Source organism: Helianthus annuus, chromosome 17 (assembly GCF_002127325.2).
Source record: "Helianthus annuus cultivar XRQ/B chromosome 17, HanXRQr2.0-SUNRISE, whole genome shotgun sequence".
In the NCBI taxonomy this organism is placed as follows: Eukaryota; Viridiplantae; Streptophyta; class Magnoliopsida; order Asterales; family Asteraceae; genus Helianthus; species Helianthus annuus.
Window position 1 is genome coordinate 37785302 of NC_035449.2, and position 10713 is coordinate 37796014.

The 10713-nt window shown below is 36.3% G+C and overlaps 1 long non-coding RNA gene across 1 annotated transcript; it reads right to left on the reverse strand.

Moving 5' to 3' along the window:
* Positions 1-5224: 5224 nt before the first annotated feature.
* LOC118489248 lies at positions 5225-7822 on the reverse strand. Its single transcript, XR_004886895.1, has 3 exons — positions 7674-7822; positions 6636-6725; positions 5225-5357 (listed from the first exon to the last, which is right to left on the reverse strand). It is a non-coding gene; the product is annotated as an uncharacterized LOC118489248 (long non-coding RNA).
* Between the last annotated feature and the right edge of the window lie 2891 nt (positions 7823-10713).

Sequence of the window (10713 nt, forward strand, 5' to 3'; positions counted from 1 at the left end):
CAATTCCTTCTGTACTAGTCAATTCATAAATCACGATTAAATCCCTTTTAATATTACAAAAATCCCATACTCGATACTTACAACCCCTTGGTTTAATCCACCAACCCTGTTTCCAATAATCTTATCCCTATTAGTTCCAATTCCTTTACTTCGTATATTAGACAAACTAAATATATATAAAGATCACATACCTTATACTCAATCCTCAATAAACGATCTTGTGGTAAGTCTACACTGCTTATTACTCTCAGTATCTGCATCTTACTCCCATCACCTTGTTTATGATTTAATCATACTAATAAACTCGGATATTTATATCACTGACAATAATTACCATTATCACACAACTTCGTACTAAGATTAACTCTCCTCTACAATCTTACCGCACACCATATAAAAATTTTCACAAAGGTATTTATATAATTAATAAAACATGCTACATGAGTAAAGCGTCACTCACCTTTTTCCATAGAGGTGTTGTCTTCCATGCCATCCTTGTGACCCGTTGTTTCCCATCTATGTCATACCTGCTAAACAACAAGTCAACTTGCAAATCATTAGAACACATAACGACCATTCACCCCCTTTTTAATACGTAAGTATTATTTATCCAACTCGTTATATGTGTTATTGACGATTTTCACCATCAGTCTTTTAATTAGGTCAACCCTACTCATTTGACCCGTTTTCTCCTCTTAGTGCAAGTGCTTGCAATGCTCTTGAAGCAAGTACTTTAAACACTTCTAATATACTAAGTTAGATACACATAAACAACTAAAACTAACCATTTATGTTTAGTTCTAATGTGTTCTAACATTCTTTTTATTTAGTTTTACAAAAACTTTATTTTTAGTGCACCACTATTCTGCGCAACTGTTGTATTCAGCCTATTAGACCCTTGTACAGTTTTAGTTGGTTTGAAATCTTCAAATATGATATGTAAAACATTCTTATATCTTTTCAACCCAAAAAAATATCACCCCAAGTGGAATTTTCTATGATTTTCAGAAGAGACAGAACTGATTCATAAATCAACTAATAATTCAGCTTTAAACCAATCTACTAAGCTGTTTTGTACTGCAGTTTTCGTATACCTATCATTCTTATTTCCTCTCATTCTAAACATATTCAGAAAATTTACTCCTAGGGCTTTCCAACCATATAAAGAACACCCCAAACGGACACTCGGTTGATTTTATATGATTTTTCGAATTCTGCCCAAAATCTGATTAAAAAGTTGCGAAAATCATGTTTATGGTGCTCCTAACTTCGACCCAAACCATAAAACGCAGCCCTCTTTCATGGTTAAAACTTATGCTGAACTCTTATTAAGGGTTAGGAACATCAAACACATTTATTATATATCAATGGATGGTAAAACATTACAAATTTGCAAACAATCATTCCAAAACCATCCAATTTCCAAAATCCCCAATTTAAATCAAAAACCCTAATCTTCATAGATCAAGTACAACCATAGTTAATCATCAAGGAAGTAATTACAACTTACTAACATCAACATAAAGTCATAAAATTCAGGTTATAGTCATAGCTTGTTCAATCAAACAAGAAACCCTAACATGCATATTAATCAACAATGGAGTTTCTAAGTATCATCAACATGAAATAACTATGCTAGAATTGTTAACTTCTCACCCAATGGGTTTTTGCTATAACTCAATCAAAATGCTAAAATCAAACATGATTCCTATCATATCTTGCATTCATAACTTCAAATCACACTCATATTTGCATAATTTCATGATTAGATGAAAAACCCTTTTCCTAAAATTCACCAAATCAAAGAATTCGACTTACCACTTTACTGAACAAGTTAGATGTTTGCAAATTGAGGTTCATGCATCCGATTTTCATTGAGATTCCTACTAAATTTGATGAAGTTGGTGAAACTAGGGTTTCACCTTGCCTTCTGCCCCTGTACGATCGCAAGAAACCAAACACTGGTTTCTTTCTTTTTTTTTTATTTTTATTCCATTACACATTTACACATTAGCCCCCTTGTCTATCAAAGTGTGTTTAAGTTTGTTATTTCCCTTACTAACTTGGCCTTTTATCTTTATTTAACTTAGATACACACATATATAAATTTACTATCATTTCTTTACGGTACCGTTTTACAGTACCGTCTTCCGTTGTCTAGCATCACAAAATAATATTATTTTATAACATACGAAGTTTGGGGTGTTACAAGTCTAACCCCCTTAGAGGAGGTTTCGTCCCCGAAACCTTGCTCATTTCCACTTAACATTGAATACCTTTCCTTACGGGTTATCACCAACCCTTCTATTTAGCACACTTAGGGCACACTTGTAGATTGTATACCATTAGATTTTGAATTCTTGCCTCATGTTAGTTCCCTAGTGATGATTATCAATACAAGTTCATTCGCTCGTTTCATTCAAAACGCATATCATGGCATTAATTCACTCATGCCTTATAACAGGGGCTTTGTTCAGGAACAGAATATAATCGTACGCATTGACCCTATCTCCTTAAATTAGTGATTTACTTTCATAATCACACAAGGTTCAGTGTCTGACCCAGAGCTCTTATTAGTGTCTTTTACTTTATAATGCTAGCTCATAGCGCATACCATCACTAGCGTTTCATTCATCAAATTTATTCCAATTTTATGCAACTATTAATCGTGCATACCCAAGTCTATTACTTGTTTCTAACTTCCTAATTAACCATATTACATTCATATATTTACTAATCGAAATAAATCGATTTATTTCATACTACTCATACACCATACGCTATCTTTCCTTTTGTTAACTATGAGTCATCCTAGACATTCCATTACTATCATTACTTTCGTTTACCTTTAAGCTCATAGGAGGGGTCGATATATTACCATACGCATACTATAATCATTCAAGGACTTATTATTACAACTATAATCACCCTTCCTAAACTTACTTATCCGTACTTAAATCACGAAGGCTAAACATTATTCCCATAGTTACTGTTGTCATTTATGCCATGTGTATCTTTTTCTACAATGTCTTGTTCAAATGAACATGGCCAACAAGCCGAGCATCAAGGTTAGTATTTCTTAACGATACTTGTCGTCTCTTATATTCTATCAGAATTTCCACCGTTACGAGCATTCAAGTTCTATACCACTCGACGATCATTACGAGCATTTTGAAATTCATTCTACATTTTTGCATTACGGTTTGTATATATACATTCTATTTTAACACATCCATCTCTAGTCGAGTCATAACCTCCTATTTATGTCATAACTCTTTTTATACATACCTGACGGAAGTAAATTCCATTGATTTGTTATCCATGCCTTACGATGATCATTCCTTTCCGATTAGTGACATTGCGTCTCTATTCTTCAAGCTCACCTATGAGTATAAAACTTAACAAATCAAATCATTAACTACCGAGTTCAAATGGCGATCGCCGTCTGACCCGTATGTCCCATTTATCATTTCTACCATTCTTGCATACGACGCATCTGCATAAATATATTCATGTATATATATCATATATATATATATATATATGTAAGTTTAAACATAATTTGGGTCATATCACTTAAGGAATATTTACTTGTTCGGTCCGTAACTACTTACACATTCGAATATTTTCATTCTTATCATTCTTTTGCTCATTTGTTTTACATTTACTTATCATGGTCAAGCTATCGACTTCTTCTTATGTAGACTAGTTTCGCCTTTTATATCTTAAATCTGTTTCGCGGATTCGAACAGATTGCATTCATGCCTTTCATTCCTTGAATCCGTCTCGCGGATTCAAGCATTGCATCCATATCTTTCATTCCTTGAATCCGTCTCGCAGATTCAAGCATTGCATTCGTATCTTTCATTCCTCGAATCCGTCTCGCAGATTCAAGCATTGCATTCGTATCTTTCATTCCTTGAATCCGTCTCGCAGATTCAAGCATTGCATTCGTATCTTTCATTCCTTGAACCCGTCTCGCGGATTCAAGCATTGCATTCGTATCTTTCATTCCTTGAATCCGTCTCGCGGATTCAAGCATTGCATTCGTATCTTTCATTCCTTGAATCCGTCTTGCGGATTCAAGCATTGCATTCATACATTGTTGGTCCGTACTTCTTACGGATTCAACATTTTATTCTTATCACTTGCACTTTTACTCTTACTTAGTACTCTCAATCTCCCGAGAGTCTTACTACTCATTTTACACGTACGCCCACCTGCTACCCAACTCTAACGGACATACATGTAGCAATTATCACGGTCTCACGAACGTGATACGTTTCTTGTGTACTGGCCAGGTACACAACCCACGTACTAGTTTCGTGTCTTCGCGTAATCGCCACATCATGCCCGAAGAATTAAGTTTCGGCTCGTGCTACATTTTTAAAACTCCTCTACCATGTCGTTGTTATATTCATTTAGAATTTCCTTTCACTTACCTAATTATACTATTTCATACATTAACGCGTTGAGTATACGTACCAGGGGTCAATTCGTCTTATTACTTACCTTAATGCCAGTCCTAGACCGCATTCACGGATCATTCCTTCCGAACAATTGTGTTTACCCTTCACGTAACCCGCGTGCTCTTGGCCTTATAAATAACATATAAATAAATGATTAGCATATTCCGTTTATCTTATCCACTAATCATGGTCACATGTATCGTACTACGCCTTACATAGATCTTATACGAACATTCATTAAGCTTTTGGACAATTTGGAAACTCAAAGTACGAAAACAAGACAAAACAAAAAAAAGTTTCAGCGGATTTGATTTCCGCTAGCCGTCGGCGACGGCTTCATACCCCATCGGCGACGGGCTTTGTAATTGTGCGTCGCCACAAAAGTCCGTAGACAGAAAAATAGGCCGTCGGCAAGCATGAGGGCGTCGGCGACGACATCACAGCCCGTCGGCGACGGCCCTTCCTATTGCTGAAACACCGAAAAACCGTTTTGGGACGTTCTGACTATTTATCGGGTCCGTTTTTCAGCTACACGGGTCCCGGAACTTCTTATTTTACACACCTTATCACCCATAACCTACTTGAACCTTAAAACTTATACCGTAACAAACTATACATACTTATATTTGTAACACCCTAACACGTAATTAACGAAAGTTGCAGCGGAAGTTCATGCCATAAAAATTCTTTCATTATAAACCTTACGTCTTACTTGAAAGTTCATTTTTATAATAACTCTTTTATATTGAATACGACAAACTGACTCAATTATAGAATAAATCATAGCTTATGTACAACAATTTGCATCCTTAGACAACCCCGTACAATCCCTTATGTGACTCGTTCTTCGATCTTTATTCCTCGATGATCCTCCGTGACCCGCACAACCTGCATTCACCACATACATTCAAAAACATTAGCACACGATGTATAAACAAGATCATTCGCATACACTTTACATCTCGTTCTTTATCAAACTTCAAGCATTTCATCTACGTATCCATTTCCTGGCGAGGCTTCATGAATGTACCTGTATTACTTATCATTCTTAAGGTACACCATTAATAACGTTAATCCTCAATGTGTCTAAATCATACACATATACGTATTTACATACCCACATACATATACATCTACATACGTACGTACACTCATACATACCCTTATACATATCTACATGCACAGCTACGTACTTACATATCCTTCCTATAACTAGACATACATTCAAACACTCATGCATATTATTAAGCATAACTACATAACCCACTACATACGTACACTTGGAGTTATAAACATACATACCTTTCCTTTATCAAAAATGCATCAGAAACTTGATTTTGGTCCATTCGGGAGCTTAACGGAGCGCCGGGACACGAACTGGATCAACCGGGTTCACATATGGAAGAAAACAGAAAACATAAACTCTGGGCACCGTCGCCGACGCCCATAATGGCCGTCGGCGACGCACCTTCGTCGTCCAAAAGCTCCGTAGACAGGAAACTAGGCCGTCGGCCAAAATCCAATTCCCACATGCCGTCGGCGACGGCCCTTCTGGGCGTCGGCGACGGCCCCTCGTTTATTCATTTTCCTGCAGTGTTATTTCGTTGTTCGCATAAACTAAAATTCGCATAACTTTCAACCCGTTTACCCGTTTAACCTCCCGTTCCTTTCTACATGCTTGTAAATTCACCGTTTATCATAAGAACCCAAAACCCAACATCCGGATCAAGGAAATACTTGTCTTACACGCTCTTGGCTTATTATTCACTTATGAATTATTCGACCCGTTATGAGTATTTATACATTAAAAGGTCTATAACATACATAACCCTATACTTCGCTTTCATACTAAACCAAGACATTACTCTAATCGAATAACTCACTTCCAAATGACTTTTAAGGTTGTTTACCCGAAATCCCCACCAAGGGCGTTTTAGTCAACCTTGCCCCATTATTAACAACAAGCACTACCTTGCATAAGCAACCAATCCTACTACCTAGTTACGATTCTCAATCACGCATACCTTGCTCGGATCAAAGCTGAGATCCGTTTAATACTTCATCGATATCATACCATTTGTTCCTATTCGATCTCAATTATCATACCTAGTTAAGTTGCATATAACTTTACATAAATAACTAAGAAGTGATTACGGAATCACTTACCTTGTGCATCCGTGTTCATACCCGCTTGCTTGCCTCATCTTGACCCGTTAGTCTTTCGTGCTTGAGTCCATGTCCACATGATCCCTAATGCTTTCATATTACCGCAATCACATCCTTGTTAGTGTACATGATTTCACATCTAAATGATCATATCAAGAGCGTAACTCACATTTGACTTTCATGGTCAAGTCTAATAAACATAAAGCATACATCCAAAAACCACATCTTTTTAGACTCATGCAATCCATCACGTTAACGCATAAAACACATATTAATTTAGCACCTACCATACGACACTATGTACATTTCGTACTTATGATGCTAAAGTACCTACAACCACATGATCACATAATCATACTCGCATACACATTTGCTTACATATACTTTCACATATCATACACCTTCGCTCTTAATTACCTTGATATCAAGCACATCTAATACAAGGTGAGCATTACACCATTCAAGCACAAGGTACAAACTCCTAATGCATAATTTTACCAAACCATATATTCAATCCGAATTCTCATATGGACTCCACCTTAAGCACACTTAACATATTATTTTGCTAACGACTACACCATAAACACCTTCTATACATACTACCCACAACTTTCATACGATTTCACAATTTTGTTCTCTTAGGCATTTCATCGAACACTTGGCGGGTATCACATTTGTAAAACATTATGTACAAGCTTTTAAAGCGTGATTCCTACTAATTCTTCACATAACTTATTAACAATCAATCAAGCTCATAACAATATTTCGCCCTAACTACGGACATATGGTTGTGACACCAATTATTCGTAACAAGATCACCAAAAACAATCAAATTAACACATAGAAATCTTAATGTTTCTAGCCATTCCTTGACATGCAAGTGGGTTTAGCCTAATCCATGTTCATATTCAAAATTTAACATATCTCGATGTCTACTCAGCCATTGCAACCATCATTCATACTGGATTTAGCATTATATTCATGAATTACACTAAACCCACTAAATCAAACATCACCAAATTACAAAATTCGACTTACTTGATGTAGGAAATGCTTAGATGATCACCATTCTTAGTTTATGCAGTCAACTAGCCTTCGATTTCCCTTTTAATTTGAAGATTTTGAAGAAACTAGGGTTTGAACCCTTTTCTTCCTTCCTGCTCATCGACACACACACACACTCTATGTGTGTGTGGTGTTTAATTTCTTTTTTATAAAATCATGTTTCCCACTTAACGGTTTTGGTCCCTCTAGTTTCATTTCGGTTAATTAAGAGATTAAAACTTATTTGTTTACATCAACCGGGTTTTTAATTTACCAAACCCGTTTTTGGGGCGTTACAAGTCTACCCCCCTTAAACGAGGTTTCGTCCCCGAAACCTTTCTCATTCTTAGTAGACTAAAACTACTCTTATTTTCCATCTATTCATTCACGATGCTCATCATAACATGAATATATTCGGGATCTTGGTCAGAAGTTCGTTTCATACCTAAACATGATCGTACGCATTGTCCTTACGTTCTTAAATTATATAAGTTACTTCCACCATTCTTACTACAACCTAAACGCATTCGGGATCTTGGCAAATGTTTTATTCGTGCATGAACATAATTGTACACCTCGTTCCCATGCCCTTATATTAAGTAAATTACTTTCATAATTATACTTACGTCAGACTCTTCTCCAGAGCTCTTATTAGTGTCTTTTACTTTATATTACTAGCTCTTAACACATAGCATTACTACGTTTCTTTCATCGAATTTATTCCAATTGTATACAATTATTAATTGTACAAACCTAAGTATCCGACTTGTTTCTTACTCCCTATTTAAGCATATCATATTCATTTATTTGCTAATCAAAATAAATCGATTTACTTTATACTACTCATTCATCATATACTATCCTTCATTTTGTTCGCTATGAGCTATCCTACACATTCCATTACTCTCATTACCTCTGATTAGCTTTAAGCTCATAGGAAGGGTCGATTTATTATCATACGCCTACTGCAATCATTCGAAGACTTATTATTACAACCAAGTCACCCTTTTTACACCTACTTATCCGTACTTAACATGAAGACTAAGCATTATTTCCATGGTTACTATTGTTATCTATGTCATGCATATCTTTTCTACCATGCCTTGTTCAAATGAACATGGCCAACAAGCCGAGCATCAAGGTTAGCATTTCTTATCGATACTTGCCGTTTCGTATATTCTATCATAATTTCCACAGTTATGATCGTTCAAGTTCAGTACCACCAGTTCACATAAAAGCATCATTCAATATGTAACTTTCTATTTAACATCCACAAGTTAAACCATTTACTAACCTTGCTAATTTGGCACCGTCCAACGTGTAACAACCCGAGTTGACTCGCTCCTTCACGAATCCGTATCTTAACAGGGTTGATCTTGTCCATCTGGTATCATGAGCTTTCATTCATGAGCATTCTTTCACCGTTCTCGGTAGATTCATTGCATCATGATTTCTGCCAATCTCATTATAAAATTAGGGGTTTACACACTTCATTCGATTTTATTTAAACATGATGTTTATCACCCGACCTCGTTTTTACATCAATACTTTATTAATTCCTTCTTAAGACATTAGTGTGTTAGACCTATTCATAACAGGTCAATACATGGCCATTTCTTAATATATCATTCTTGTTATATATATATATATATATATACGTATCGAGGTACATGTTTTAAATCCGTCCCACGGTTTTAAATGTAACATCCATACCCCTCATTCCTTCTATGTTTGAATCCATCTAGCGGCTTCAAACATATCATTCGTACCTTTTCTTCCTTACATGTGTTTTAACAAAAACTTAAAGTTTTGCCTACCTTCAGCAACAAGATTTTAAAGTTAGTCATCTCAGTTGTCGAATCATAATCACTTCATTTTAGTTCCATCCACATATGAGCTTTCTTCTTTCTTACACATTCAACTACCCAAGTAATTGGGTTCGGCATAAACACTCTCAAAGAGAGTTAAGCATACACATTCGACTACCCAAATAATTGGGTTTCGGCATAAACACTCTCAAAGAGAGTTAAGCATACACATTCGACTACCCAAATAATTGGGTTTGGCATAAACACTCTCAAAGAGAGTTAAGCATACACATTCGACTACCCAAATAATTGGGTTTTCGCATTTAATCATAACTTCTTCTTTCAATCCGTATAACGGATTAAGCTTCTAACATTCATTAGAGCATTCAAAATCACCCGTTCAAAACGGATGGTAGCTTATTCTTATTCGACTTGTTCGCCAGAACCGGTCGACTCGCATAACTTTTCATAACCTTCGTTAGCATAACCAAATCCGCAATGGATTTGCTATTTCGCATTCGCTACAACATAGCGCCCACCTGCTACCCAGTTCTACCGGACATACCTGCAATAATTGCCACGGTCTCACGAACGTCATATGCTTCTTGCGTACTGGCCAGGTGCGCAATTCACACACTAGTTTCGTGCCTTCGTGTAATCATCGCCTTATGCCCGAGAAATGGGTTTCAGTTTCGTGCACATTTCTAAAACTTCCCCAAGACCACATCATTGTCTTTCGTTTAATAATTTCCCTCCCAAGGAGACCCCTTCCTTTTTCTTTTGACATCGGTACTCATACATATTAGTAGTGTGTACCTGGGGTTAATTTGCCTATTTGCACCATTGCCCGCCTTAGCATTCATCCTATTCTGTATTCACGGATCATCTTCTTCACGCTCTTAAGCTTACCTTGCACATAACACACTATTAGTTTCCTTCAAGTACATAATCTAATACATACTTACATTCGCCCTTGCATTTAGGCCTCGATCGAGTCTTGGATTGTACGGGTTCTTGATTACGAGAGCACACCGGTTTGAGTTCAAGCATTTACTTTCTATTACTTGATTCTCTCAAACCAGGGCTCTGATACCAACTTGTAACACCCTAACACGTAATTAACGAAAGTTGCAGCGGAAGTTCATGCCATAAAAATTCTTTCATTATAAACCTTACGTCTTACTTGAAAGTTCATTTTTATAATAACTCTTTTATATTGAATACGA